The following is a 15884-nucleotide window of genomic DNA, read 5'->3' on the forward strand; positions in this document are numbered from 1 at the left end:
CTATAACTTCTTCACGTGAAGTCAGATTTAGATGTTCTCTATATTTTTCGAATCGTATGGACGTATACTTTGAGTTATATCATGAAAGTTTATACTTTACCATGAATTACATAGTAAGTTTATCACATTATTAGTTTAACAAAATCACATTACATGATTGGCATAATCACATGCGATTGTTATTGACCTAATTTTGACGGGTGTTACATTCTCCCCCCGTTAGAATAATTTCGTCCCGAAATTTATCTTGTGGATGGGGTTTTGTTAAATAGTTGGGGGTATTTTTGTTTCATCTGATATTCACATTCCCAAGTATATTCAGGTCCTCGTAAAGAGTTCCATAAAACTTTCACTATGGGAATACGACTTTGTTTTAATCGTTTGGTTTATCGATCCATGATTTCGACAGGTTCTTCTACAAATTTGAGTTTGGTATTGACTTGTATCTCGTCGAGAGGTACAACAAGAGTGTCATCCGAAAGACATCTTTTGAGATTTGATACATGAAAAACATCGTGCACATTACTTATTTCTTGAGGCAACTTGAGTTGGTATGTGACGGAACCAATTCTTGTCAGAAAAAGGTCCTATATATCGTGGGTTTAGTTTGCTTCGTTTCCTGAATCGATTTACGGCTTTCCAAGGAGAGACCTTCAACATTACTTTATCACAAACTTGGAATTCTAAAGGCTTACGTCTTACGTCAGCATAGCTCTTCTGACGATCACGTGCTGCCTTGAATCGATCCTTAATTTGCGCGATCTTTTGAGTTTGTCTCGTGGATTATTTCTCGCTCGGCACATAAGGTATCACCTATATGTTCTCTAGCCAATTGTGTGTCTCCAACTTCTGCCCAACACACTGGGGAACGGCATTTTCATCCATAAAGACCCTCAAATGGTGCAGTCTTGATGCTGGTGTGATGACTATTGTTGTAGGAAAACTCAATTAACGGTAAATGAGTATTCCATGCATTTCCAAAGTCAATAACACAGGCTCGGAGCATATATTCTAAAGTCTGAATGGTTCTCTCACTCTGACCATCAGTCTGTGGATGGTAAGCTATACTCATATCTAGACGTGTATCTAAGGATTTTTGTAGAGATTGCCAAAATCGTGAAGTGAATCTACTATCTCGGTCAGAAATAATAGAATTTGGAACTCCATGCAATCTGACAATTTCCTTAAGATAAACTCTAGTCAACTTCTCCATCCTTCCGTTCTCCTTAATTGGTAAGAAATGGGCGGACTTAGTCGATCTATGGACTATTACAAAAATAGTGTCGCACCCACTAGGAGTTTTGGGTAACTTAGTGATGAAGTCCATTGATATCTGCTCCCATTTCCATTCAGGTATATCCGGTTGTTTGAAGTAAACCTGAAGGCTTTTGATGTTTTGCCTTTACTCTAGAACAAGTCAAGCATTTGCTCACAAAAGTAGCAATTTCAGCCTTCATGTTTGGCCACCAATAATGTACTTTTAAGTTTAAGTACATTTTGTCAGAGCCTGGATGCACGGAATATCTGGACTTGTGGGCCTCTTCTAAGACCAAGTCCCTGACTCCAACGATTTTAGGCGTCCAAATTTGGTTCATAAAGTGTCGCGTTCCGTCATCTTTTTGTATAAGTTGCTTTTCCATTCCTCGCAAAGCTTCCTTCTTGATGTTTTCTTCTTTCAGAGCCTCAAGTTGAGCTTCTCTAATTTGTGTTGCAAAGTTAGAATGGATAGTTATGGTTAATTCTCGTACCCGTCGGGTTTTAATATATTCTTTCCGGCTCAAGGCATCTGCTACCACATTTGCCTTTCCTGGATGATAACGAATCTCACATTCGTAATCATTCAACAATTCGACCCATCTTCGTTTTCTCATATTAAGATCTTTTTGGTTGAAGATGTGTTGGAGACTCTTGTGGTCGGTAAAAATAGTACACTTAGTACCGTATAAGTAATGTCTCCAAATTTGTAGTGCAAAACTACAGCTCCCAATTCAAGATCATGGGTAGTGTAATTATTCTCATGCACCTTAAGTTGTCGTGATGCATAAGCGATGACTTTTCCTCTTTGCATCAACACACATCCCAATCCTTGATTTGATGCGTCGCAGTATACGACGAAATCTTTTGTCCCATCTGGAAGAGATATGATTGGTGCACTACACAACATTTGCTTCAGTTTCTGAAAAGCAGCTTCTTGTTTGTCTTCCCAGTTGAACTTTGTATCCTTCTGGGTTAGTGTTGTAAGCGGCTTGGCTATTTTGGAGAAATTCTCTATGAATCTACAGTAATAGCCAGCAAGTCCTAAGAATTGACGCACTTCTGTTGGCGTCGTTGGCGCTTCCCAATTTTTAATTGCTTCCATCTTGGAGGGTTCGACATGAATCCCTTTGTTACTAACTACATGTAAAAATGTGTACTTCTCTAATCCAAAATTCACATTCAGAGAATTTGGCGTACAACTTTTCTTTTCTTAGTAGTTCCAAGATTATTTGCAAGTGTTAACCGTGTTCTTCCTTGGTTCGTGAATATATCAATATATCATCGATAAATACTATCACGAATTTATCCAAGTACGGTTCGTAAACACTATTCATGAGGTCTATAAACATTGTTGGAGTGTTGGTCATTCCCAAAAGGCTTAACTAGGAACTCATAATGACCATACCGAGTCCTAAATGTTGACTTCGGAACATCGTCTTCTTCTACTCCGAGTTGATGGTATCCTGATCTGAGATCTATCTTTAATCTTCTAGAATCTTCAGGTGTTTTAGTCTATCAACCAACGTATCCAAGTTTAGTTGTGCATCGGCCTGACCATAATTAAACATAGGTGATCAGTCTACGTTTAGTCGTGGTTCGTACCATGTACAATAAAACTCGACTAAGTAGTTTGACGTAAAACATTGTGTTGAATTCTTATCGAGGGTTTGGGTTTTCTACATTTTTGGGTTTTACATGTGTTCTCATCGCGGGAGTGAGTTCATACATAACTCTATATCTTTGTGTTTGTTATGTTCATGGGTATTATTAATTATTGTTTGTTACTTCAGGTCTAGCTGATAAGGCACCGGCCAGTCAGGACAGTCGGTGGGCAGGATCATTTTAGGATATAGCCGTTCTGAAATCCAGCAACCCAATTTGACATGTCTATCCTTGTCACCGCTCCCGTAAGTAGTCCTTCAGTAGTATAATTTAATAATACTTTTTATTTGTAGGTTAACGGATATACCTAAACCTAACAGAGTAAGCCCTAATCTATAGTCGTGCTTTCGTACGAAAGTACTAATTCACTATAGTTAATAGCTCTGATACCAATCTGTCACACCCCGGCCGTCGGCGGAAACACCGGGCAGTGTAACGTCATTTCTCGTATCATAGTTATCAACTTCCTGAAAACATATGCAATTTAAACTATACGTCAACATAAAGTTGGTGAGTCCACAGGTTTTAACTCCATATAAAAATAATACATTTTCCAAGTTCAAAAGTATAGTTTTGAAAGTATCATTTTGACTCTCCAACGTTTAGTATATATATCCTAGGTATAAAAGTTTACTTACCAAATAAGTAGTTTACCTATAAGTCTCATATACTATGAATATAAGTGTTTGTAATTCCATACAAACGAAAGTTGCTACGTATAAATCTTATTTCAATTCTATACGAGTAAAACCGCTACGTATAAATCTATTTCAATTCTATACGAGTATGTGTGTTAGGTATAATTATCTACTTAATATACAAGTAGTACCTAGGGTATAAGTAGGGGGAAACTTATACTTAACATTAATACTTGTATAACGACAAAGTATAATGCTTCTAACAATTTGCTACCATGAGTCCGTAACCGCTGCTTGACAACAAAACCTCTTACAAAACAATACACTCATGATTTACCATGAGAAACAATACACTCATGATTTACCATGAGAAACAACACCGTGCGCTTCATCGACGCCGGAATAAAAATAAAAGGAACGAATCGTCACTCGCTTGTCTTGGGTTGAAATTAACAACCACGAGTGGGGTCGTCAACCCGTATCTTATTCATACACGACTTCCTCGCTCACACGGGATTAACGGTTACAGGTCAGAGGACTTCCACTAAGATCCCCAATCTTAGTTGATGAATGAGGTAGCTCATGTAGACTTTGACGGCTTCCTATAGCTCTAACAGCAAAAGCATTTTCATGTCTAAAACCCTAAGTCACTAGACTATGCTTTTAAACATTACTCCTAACTTCATAACATTTAGGCAGTATAACAACTATATCTTGGAGTAAAACCAGGTTTTATATTGACCTAAAACCAATAACAACAACATATAACGTTCCTAGTTTTATCTTGACATAAAACTATCAATAGCAATACCAAGTTTTATCTTAACATAAAACTAACAACGTATAACATATCCAGTTTTATCTTGACATAAAACTATTAATAACAACATACTTTATAACTTAACATATAAATCTTCCGAATATAACTTCAGAACTATATCGCACACAACATATATATAGAATCTTAAATATAACTCAAGATCTACATTAGTAAATTAACATACTGATAAGTTGATAATAGTTGTATATATTCAAAATATTATATTTAGAACAACTATACCCCGACTATTATAACTATATACTGTCATATAGACATAATAATAACATATATATAATATCTAGCATGCGTTTTCCCCCGAAATATTAGAAAGTGGGGTCGTGAAACTCACCTTAGTAGCATGATTATAGAATCTAAATGGTCAGAGGCTCGTCGTTGTTAGGCTCGAGAAGGGAAAACGGCCTTCGGAAACGAGAGAGAATAAAAGGAGAAGGTGTAAGGATTGAATGAGCTTTGATCGCTATTTATAAGGTGTTCTGGGGCCATTCACGTCGTGAACATGATAGGTTCACATCGTGAACTTCCATGAGTCACCCCATAGCCTTAACGCGTGTTTTCTAGCTCCGATTAGTGTCTGTTGACTCCTCACGTCGTGAATTTTTGATGCTCACGTCCTGAGTTCAGTCAAATTAGGGTTTCTGACAGCTGCATCTTCGGAAGGCCATAACTTTTGCATACGAACTCCATTTTCGGCGTTCTTTATATGCACGCGTAGGTAGTTCCGAGTACTACGACTTTCGTTTAGAATTCAATAGCTAATTCTAAGTCTATTTTAAATTCCTCTTGTTATAAGGCATTATAGCGTTAGAATTTATCATAACTTCTATACTTTGAGTTATATCATGAAAGTTCATACTTTAACATGAATTACATAGTAAGTTTATCACACTTATAGTTTAACAAAATCACATTACATGATTGGCATAATCACATGCGATTGTTATTGACCTAATTTTGACGGGTGTTACAACTTCCTTACACCATTTCCCTTTCTCCTCTCTCCTTTGCTGAAGCCCTCTTGCATCCCGAGCCCCGACGACCTCGTACGCTGACCGTTTCTGCTTATATTACATAAAATCACGCTACTAGGGTGAGTTTCACGGCCCCACTTTCTAATATTTTCCAGGGAAAACGCATTCTAAATATTGAATAAAAGTTAATATTATGTATATATGATAGTATGTTCGTATCAACATATATAGTTATATCAACCAGAATATAGTTGTTTTATCTCATATATAACTAAAGTATATATGGTATTTTGAAATCACACAACTATGTTAAACTTGTTAGCATATTAGTATTATAGAAGTATACTAATATATACTCGGAATTATACTCGGAGTTCTATTTATACTATGTGGTGTGATAGACCCAGAGTTATAGTCGGAAGTTATATATATTGTTTGTTAAGTATGTTATATGATATTGTTGGTTTTATGTGAAGATAAAATTTGTATGTTATTGTTGGTTTTATGTCAAGATAAAACCTGGTTTTACTTCAAGTTATAGCTGTTATACTGTCTAAATGTTATGAAGTTAGGAGTAATGTTTAAAAGCATAGTTTAATAACTTAGGGTTTTAGACACGAAAATTATTTTGTTGTTAGGACTATAGAACGCCGTCAAAGTCTACACGAGCTACCTCATTTATCAACTAAGATTGGGGATCTTAGTGGAAGTCCTCTGACCTGTAACTGTTAATCCCGTGTGAGCGAGGAAGTCGTGTATGAATAAGATACGGGTTGACGACCCCACTCGTGGTTGTTAATTATAACCCAAGACAAGAGAGTGACGATCCGTTCCTTTTATTTGTTATTGTTCCGACGTCGATTAAGCACGCGGTGTTGTTTCTCATGGTAAATCATGAGTGTGTCGTTTCTCATGGTAAATCATGAGTCTGTTTTGTCAGAGGTTTTGTTGTCAAGCAACGGTTACGGACTCATGGTAGCAAATTGTTAGAAGCATTATACTTTGTCGTTATATAAGTATTAATGTTAAGTATAAGTTTCCGAAACACTTATACTCTAGGTACAAGAAACTTGTAGGTAAACTACTTGTATATTAAGTACATAATTATACCTAACACACATACTCGTATAGAATTGAAATAAGATTTATACGTAGCAACTTAGTTTGTATGGAATTACAAACATTTATATTTATAATATATGAGACTTATAGGTATATACTTATTTGGTAAGTAAACCATTATACCTAGGATATATATACTAAACGTTGGAGAGTCAAAATAATACTTTCAAAACTATACTTTTGAACTTGGAAAATGTATTATTTTTATATGGAGTCAAAACGTGTGGACTCACCAACTTTATGTTGACGTATTTTTAAATGCATGTGTTTTCAGGAAGTTGATAACTATGATACAAGAAATGACGTTACACCGCCCGGTGTTTCCGCCGACGGCCGGGGTGTGACAGTATCATACCTATTGTTCATAAATAAATTCCTATTATTTAATCACCATAATAATTACAAATTTATTCATTGTAAAATGTTTCGAGTAATCCATTAACCACTCGAATTAGATAACATCAGTCATGTCATGTGGTGAACATGCATTCTATGCCACTCAATGGTCCTTCGTTTGTAAACACATCAACTATACATTACTCCAACGATGCTCATTTCATTATTCCAAACTCTTAATGGTATCTAAGATGTAGTGGAATTTCATCTTTCATGCATTGTCTTTCTGTGATGTCGATGTTCCAAATTCATAGAGACTGAGCCTTCGATATTATAGAATATTTCATTGGAGCTTGTTACTAGACATAATTCCATGGTTATGAAGTCTCAACTCAAGATAAACTCCTTGAACAAATCTCTTGCATTAAAGTTTCCAACTCACATGTAGATTCTAAAAGCATCTCCCATTATGGAAACATTTCCATATTTCCATATGACCATCAATTCTGCCAAGAATCATCTCAATACAAAACGTGTCACTATGGTCCTTTCCAAATAATGTCATACTTCTAACTGTCTACATGCAACCAATCTTCGCTAAAGCCTCATAATGTTCTTGACAACTTATTTAATAGCTATAGTCACATGAAATTCTTATCCTTTTCATACAACGCTAAAAGCATTTGAAAAATAGAATAATTTAATATTATAGCATTTGTAATTGATCCTATATCCGAAGCATATGGGACTCAACGCATTATTACAAGGGTCTAATATATGTTCAATTTCTTGCTATAATATTTCCATATATAGCATCTCCAATGTTGAAACATTTCAACATACTATTCATATATGTCTTTGACTAAGTTTTATTAAACTATACACTATAAACCTTTAGATTAAATAGGAAGTATGAGTTCCCTCTCAAATAAGTCCACTATAGGGAAACAATTTCTGAACTGTGTAATTTGCAAAAACATAGAAATTGTACCCTACGAATAGTATTGTCAACATGTACTACCAGCATAACAATTATGCTCCCACTAGCTTTGACATGTAACCAGAAATCAACTGGACTTCTAGAAATCTATACCTTTTTACTTTCTCATGGAAGTGCAGATTCCTATTTTGTGATGCTTCCTCAAGCCTCTAATTAGGCTTCTTAAGCTTATTCACTTTATATGGATAGTGTATATGTTCAAACTCTTTCAAGACATTATAAACATATCTCCTTAAAGTTTAAACAATCCCTTGCCATTCCTCACAATTCAAAATATGAAGAGGTATGTAACAATCATATTGTGAATTTGAGAATGCAATTAATACAACCAATATCCGTATTAATCTTTATTAGATCCTTAAAATCTACTAGTGAAAGTATTTCCTCATAACCATTTTCATGAATTAGAGTGAAACGTTTTGTCATTTAGATTTCAAGGTGTATATGTTCCTATCCATATGAATCTTTCAATTCCAACCTACAGTCATAAGACAAGGCTTAGGACAAACCAAAATCACATTTAGTTCTCCTTTATGGACTGAACTTCACTTAATCTAAATTTCTTGCCTTATGGTAGCTCAAAAAGCCTACCAATGCTTCCATGTGTTGGATATGGTGTCTAAGTCCATAACTATTTCTGGTATGTACTTGACCCGACCCGGCATGGTCCATTTGGGTTGCATGGCACCATGCATTTGGATAAATTAAAATGAGAGAAATAACACTTATGGTTTATTAATATATTATAAGTTCTAATATATTAATAATATTATTTTATTAGTTTGATCAGGAATTAATTTAGAATTAATTAAGTGATCAAAAGATAACTAATTAAATATATGGGTAGATTATGTAAATCTTCCATATCTTATATAGTGGGCTAAGAGGCTCCATGGATTATCAAGTTGGGTTCCACCCATAGGATTCTCCATGGAGTTAACCCATGGATCAAGAAATGAAGAGTCATGTTACATTAGGGTTTACCTAATGCAACACACTATATAAACAAAGGTGTTCTCCCTAAAATCGGGTACACTAAGAAACAAGAGGGCTAGAGCCGATTTTTCAAGTGTAAGATTCTCTCAAAGTTTACTCCTTTGCATTTGGTGTTGTGTGAAGCATTTGAGGCATCACACTTGGGGTGCTAGGCTCAGAAGGTTTCAAGGATCATAATCAACAACAAGGTAAGTTATTCTATCTTTCATTCAAGTTAAAAAGTGTTCCCCATGTATGCTAGATAGGAATATAACCTTAGAATTTCAACTTTGCATGATAATTACACAAACATAGATCCAAGGTTATTAGGGTTGCATGTACACTTAGAAAGTGTTAGAATGTTCAAAACCCATCAGTGGTATCAGAGCCAAGGCTTGTTTGTTGATTTTTTGTGCAAACTGCTTGAAAAAATTGTTTTTCTGTTTTCTGCTCGTATGAACTCGCCGAGTCCATGGGGGGACTCGACGAGTCCATGAACAAATGCAAGCTACTCGTCGAGGCTGTTCTTGCACTCGACGAGTAGACGCTGCAGTTTTCAGAATTTCGACATTTGTTGCTAGAAATGGACTAGAAACATTACCCTAAACTATTTTGGTGTTTTAAAACTTGTTATAGATGGTGTAATGTTTATGCTAATCCATTTACAATGGCAATTATCAAAATTATAAGTTTTTTAAGTGTAATTTTTGATTCTTGAAAATGTTCATATTCATGTTCTTGAACTTATGAAGATTAGATGATGATAGGAATTGTTTGTAACCTTCATGGTAGTTTAATTCATGATCATAATGTGTTTTAATGGAGTCCATAACTTGTCCTCAAGTTATGGAAAACCAAAAGTCACACTTTTATTAAAGCCATTAAAAGAACACAAGAGTTATAAAAAATGAAGAGTCTTCATTTTTATTACTCAATTAATTCATAAGTTATAAGAAATGAAAAGTTTTGAAAGTTTACAAAACTTGCCCTCAAGTTTTGGAACAAGTAAAGTCTTGATTAAAACTTTAGTTCCAACCCTTAGAATTCTAAAAGTTAAAATTCAACCCTTATACTTTATAATATTATAAATAATATATATATATATATATATATATATATATATATATATATATATATATATATATATGTATAAGATCAAGTCGTCTTACCGCTAGTACACCTCATTCACGAAGACGGTCTATAAGGGGGGTATAAGGTTGTTGCCTATAAAATGGCAACTTAATGGGTGTCCACTCTCACCCACCGCTTCCTTGATCGGTGGAGGGTCGTTAGCCGAACGGGTAGGACAAGGACTTATAAATTCTCATTAAAAGTATGATGAATATTATAAAGTAACTAAATGTTTTATTAAATTCCCAATCTTAGTTACTTTAGGAAAAATGTGAATAAGGTGCTAATCCATGAAATTACACTTTACACTTTGTTTAAGTCGTTGGTGGAGCGTGTGTGGTTAACCGGCACACTAACTTGGACTTAACAAGGTAGGTAAAGGGTGACTTAAGGTTTATCATAGTATCGGTGGAGCGTGTGTGGTTTACCGGCACATCGATTGAGTGATAAACTTTAAGCGTACCAAGTGATTTGCATGGTTACTTCACACCTCGTTTTGTGATCCTCGGTATCCCAGTCACAAAACTTGGAGGGCACACTCGAGATTGAAACATGCCATAGAAAAGTTCAATGAATCTCAAAAGAATCTAGGAATTTCTAAAAAAAACCAAATAAAACCTAATAATTTATATTTCGTTTTCATGGTGGGAATTGGTGAATTGTCATTCACCTACCTTTCAAATATGTTATAGCTTGGATTACGGCATCCCTCTTCTAAGTTATAGTATATTGTGATTGGATCCTAGCCTTAATATTACATTTGGGTGTTTTATTAAGGACTATTGAAAATGCCATTGATATTATATTGTGATTGGATCCTAGCCTTAATATTATATTCTGATTGGATCCTAGCCTTAATATGCCATTGAAAATGCAAAGGTATGTGGACCGATTGATGAAGTTGAATGTGAAATTCCCTGATGAGTTAGCAATAGATATTATTTTGCACTCCTTACCTTCGTGTTATGATCAATTCCGCATGAGATACCACATAAACAAGGAGGAAGTTACACTTAGAAAACTTCAAGGACTCCTTAAGACCGCAGAATCAGGTCTTAAAGGTAAGTCGGTTGTTACCACTTCTACTCCTACTCCAAACTCCACAACTATTCTGGCAATCGGGAAAGGGAAAGGTAAGAAGAGGAAGACCCCTTCGAAGGGTACCAAGGGTAAGACCCTTGATGGCTCCTCGTCTAGCGGAACCAAGAAGGGTTTCGTTACTCCTTCTTCTGACCCAAAAGAGGCTGAATGCTTCTATTGCCATGAAAAGTCACATTGGAAGCGAAACTGCCCAAAGTACCAGCAAGATGTGAAGGATGGGAAAGTTAAACCCAACCATGCAGGTATTTACACTATCTTATCTAATAACTCACCCCATTCTAACTCTTGGGTCCTTGATACCGGTTGTGGTATTCATATCTGTTCTGATTTGCAGGGACTAAGAAGAAGTGAGAATGTGGAGCATGGAAGAATAAACTTAATCATGGGGAATAGGAAAGCTTTACCTGTCACCAAGATTGGAGTTTATACTTTATCGCTAAGTAGTGGGTTTAGTTTAGATTTGAATAAATGTTGTTATTCGCCAGAAATGGCAAGAAATATTATTTCCTTTCATGCATTGTATAAACAAGGTTTCACCTTTTCATTTGATAATGAAGTTGGTTCGATTAATGCTTTCTTTAATAATGTTCTTTATTTTAAAGCATTACCTTGTGATGGTGTGTACGAAACTATATCTGTGGTTGATAACTTAGGAAATAATGTATTGTGTATTGATTCTGTTAATGATAATAACTTAGATAAAGCATCATTATGGCATTGTCATCTTGGACATATAAGCAAGAAACGCATAGGCCAACTCCAAAAGGATGGAGTCTTGGAGTCATTTGACCTAAAGTCAGATGATAGTTGCGAATCATGCTTACTTGGAAAAATGACAAAGTCACCCTTCATAGGTTCTTGTGAGAGGGGTGAAGGTTTGTTGGATCTTGTACACACGGATGTGTGTGGACCCTTCAAACATGCCACAAGGGATGCTAATCGTTATTATTTGACGTTTACTGATGATTACAGTAGATATGTATGTGTCTACTTAATCAAGCATAAGTCAGAGACTTTTGAAAGGTTTAAAGAATTTAAACAGGAAGTTGAGAATCAATTGGGCAGGAACATTAAGATACTTCGATCCGATCGAGGTGGTGAGTATCTTAGTTCAGAGTTCCTCGACTATCTTAGGGAATGTAGGATTGTCTCACAATTGACACCTCCCAGGACACCGCAGTTGAATGGTGTAGCTGAGAGGCGTAATCGAACCTTGTTGGATATGGTTCGTTCCATGATGAGTCGAGCTTCGCTACCAATCTCATTTTGGGGGTATGCCTTAGAGACTGCCGCCCATATCCTTAATCTAGTCCCCACAAAGAAAGTTACCAAAACTCCTCATGAGATGTGGACTGGTAAAGTACCCAAACTACACCACATTAAGATTTGGGGTTGCAAGGCTTTCGTGAGACGCGAGACTCATGATAAGCTCGAACCTCGAAGTGAGAGGTGTATTTTCATCGGCTACCCACAAAAATCCTTTGGTTACCTCTTCTACAGACCTAGTGAAAATGTGGTCTTTGTAGCTAGGAGAGCTTTCTTTCGAGAGAGAGAGTTCATAAGCCAAGGAGACAGTGGGACGCAAGTTGACCTTGAAGAAATTCAAGAGTCAAGTGGTGAAGGAACTTCAAACCCTAGCACTCAACTTGAGGAGGAAACTCTTGTTGAGCCAATTGAGAAGTCTGTACCTCTGATGCGTTCCACAAGGGTTAGGAATGCACCTGAGCATTACTATGGATTCCATATTACTGCGGAAGGTGATACACTTATCAGTGATGAGACACTGATAGGTCTGGATGAACCTAACAGTTACGCGGAAGTCATGGCAGGCCCTGAGTCAGCCAAGTGGAAAGAGGCAATGGACAGCGAGATACAGTCCATGTATGACAATCATGTTTGGAACTTGGTTGAGAATGTACCATGTCGTAAGACTGTAGGGTGCAAATGGATCTTCAAGAAGAAGACCAACATGGATGGTAATGTACACACTTATAAGGCACGACTGGTTGCAAAGGGTTTCTCACAAACTCCAGGAGTTGATTCTGATGAGACTTTTTCTCCAGTGGCCAAGATTAAGTCTATTAGGGTTCTGTTAGCCATAACTGCATTTCATGACTATGAAATATGGTAAATGGATGTCAAAACCGCTTTCCTTAATGGAAAGTTGGTTGAGGATGTTTACATGAGTCAGCCAGAGGGTTTTGTCAATACAGAGCACCCTAATAGAGTGTGTAAGCTTGAGAAATCCATTTATGGGTTAAAGGAAGCACCTCGCAGATGGAATCTTTGCTTTGATGAGAAAGTCAAAGAATATGGCTTTTCTAGGAGTGAAGATGAATCTTGTGTATATGTCAAGGCTAGTGGGAGTATAGTTAGTTTTTTGGTATTGTATGTGGATGACATACTACTCATAGGAAATGACATCCCAACTCTGCAGGAAGTTAAGTCCTGGCTTGGGAAGTGTTTCTCTATGAAGGACCTAGGAGAAGCTGCCTATATTCCAGGGATAAGGATCTTGAGAGACCGGAGTAAAAGACTAATTGGACTTAGTCAGAGTACCTACTTGGATAAGGTGCTGAAGAGATTCGGCATGCAGGACTCCAAGAAAGGAGAGTTACCCATCCAGAGTAACGCCGGATTGAGTAAGACACAAAGCCCTAGTATTGAGGTTGAGATAGCAGAAATGAATCGAATACCTTATGCTTCGGCTGTAGGATTGATCATGTATGCTATGACGTGTACTCGACCTGATGTAGCCTTTGCTTTGAGCATGGTTAGCAGGTATCAGGGGAACCCTAGCAAGGCACACTGGACTGCGGTAAAGAATATCCTCAAGTACCTACGGAGGATTAAGGACTGGGTCCTTACCCTCGGTGGGAGTGAAGACTTGAGGGTTGTAGGGTATAGTGATGCTAGCTTTCAGACTGATAGGGATAATTTCCGCTCTCAGTCAGGCTGGGTCTTTACCTTAAACGGAGGAGCAATTTCTTGGAAGAGTTCCAAGCAAGAGACAGTGGCTGATTCAACTTGCGAATCAGAGTATATAGCAGCTAGCGAGGCAGCAAAGGATGCGATATGGCTGAAGAACTTCATTGGAGACCTTGGAGTTTTACCAGCTATTAAAGAGCCAATGGAAATTTTCTGTGATAGTGAAAGTGCAGATGCCTTAGCCAAGGAACCAAGGGATCACGGGAGATCCAGACACATCGACAGAAAATACCATTTCATCAGACATCGAATAGAAGAAGGACTCCTCATGGCAAAGAGGGTATCATCGGATGAGAATCCAGCAGATCCCCTCACGAAGGGACTGACTCGGGTTAAGCATCTACAGCATGCTCGGAGCATAGGGCTGAAGGATGATATTAGATTTAGTAGTTAGATAACCTTGAAATTTGTAAAGTGTAAATTGACATTAGATGATGAATAAAAGGTGTTTTATTTATGAGTAAAGTGTTGCTATCTCTTGTCGATCGTTTACTATATTTCTTTTGCATGTTTTGACTTCCGAGAGACCTTGAAAGAGCTACGATTGCCGATCGGTTCCTGAAGTATTGCAGTTATAGTTATTAGACTTATCCAAGTGGGAGACGGTTGGATAAGGTGTCTAAGTCTATAACTATTTCTGGTATGTACTTGACCCGACCCGACATGGTCCATTTGGGTTGCATGGCACCATGCAATTGGATAAACTAAAATGAGAGAAATAACACTTATGGTTTATTAATATATTATAATTTCTAATATAATAATAATATTATTTAATTAGTTTGATCAAGAATTAATTAAGTGATCAAAAGATAACTAATTAAATATATGGGTAGATTATGTAAATCTTCCATATCTTATATAGTGGGCTAAGAGGCTCCATGGATTATCAAGTTGGGTTCCACCCATAGGATGCTCCATGGAGTTAACCCATGGATCAAGAAATGAAGAGCCATGTTACATTAGGGTTTACCTAATGCAACACACTATATAAACAAAGGTGTTCTCCCCAAAATCGGGTACACTAAGAAACAAGAGGGCTAGAGCCGATTTTGCAAGTGTAAGATTCTCTCAAAGTTTACTCCTTTGCATTTGGTGTTGTGTGAAGCATTTGAGGCATCACACTTGGGGTGCTAGGCTCACAAGGTTTCAAGGATCATAATCAACAACAAGGTAAGTTATTCTATCTTTCATTCAAGTTAAAAAATGTTCCCCATGTATGCTAGATAGGAATATAACCTTGGAATTTCAACTTTGCATGATAATTAGAAAAACATAGATCCAAGGTTATTAGGGTTGCATGTACACTTAGGAAGTGTTAGAATGCTCAAAACCCATCACCATGTTGTTAGTAGCTCACCTATCTTAATCAGTGTCCTTTCACTAACCAATGTTATTGGCCTTTAGTAGTTAAATAAATAACATAGAACTCGTAAGCGTTGCCAAATCAACTAGAAGTGCACATAAATTAGAATGTGTCAATAAACATAATAGGTTATTAACCTTAGGTCGCATGCTAGTGATAACTAAAAGGATCATTGTCGGTTGACTCTTGAAACTCTGAAGATCAATACAACTCCCGCTGACTTCTTGACATATATGTTTTCTATTAAGAAACATTCCTTGACAAGCTAAAACCAATGTTCAAAAGTTTGTGCAGATTCCCAACAAGAAAACACTTCATAGAATAAGTCTTAGTTTTTCTTTTGTTTATCGATCAAAGAAAACATCACAACTCCATTTCTAAATGTGCTAGAGTAAAAAAAACATTATTATTCCACATATTACGAGGTGTTGTTATCCTTTTTAGCTTTGAAATGAGTTTCAAGATATGATTCATAGTTACTAGAGCATGGCTCTAAAAC

Source organism: Lactuca virosa, chromosome 8 (assembly GCF_052849685.1).
Source record: "Lactuca virosa cultivar CGN04683 chromosome 8, Lactuca_virosa_CGN04683_v6, whole genome shotgun sequence".
NCBI lineage: Eukaryota > Viridiplantae > Streptophyta > Magnoliopsida > Asterales > Asteraceae > Lactuca > Lactuca virosa.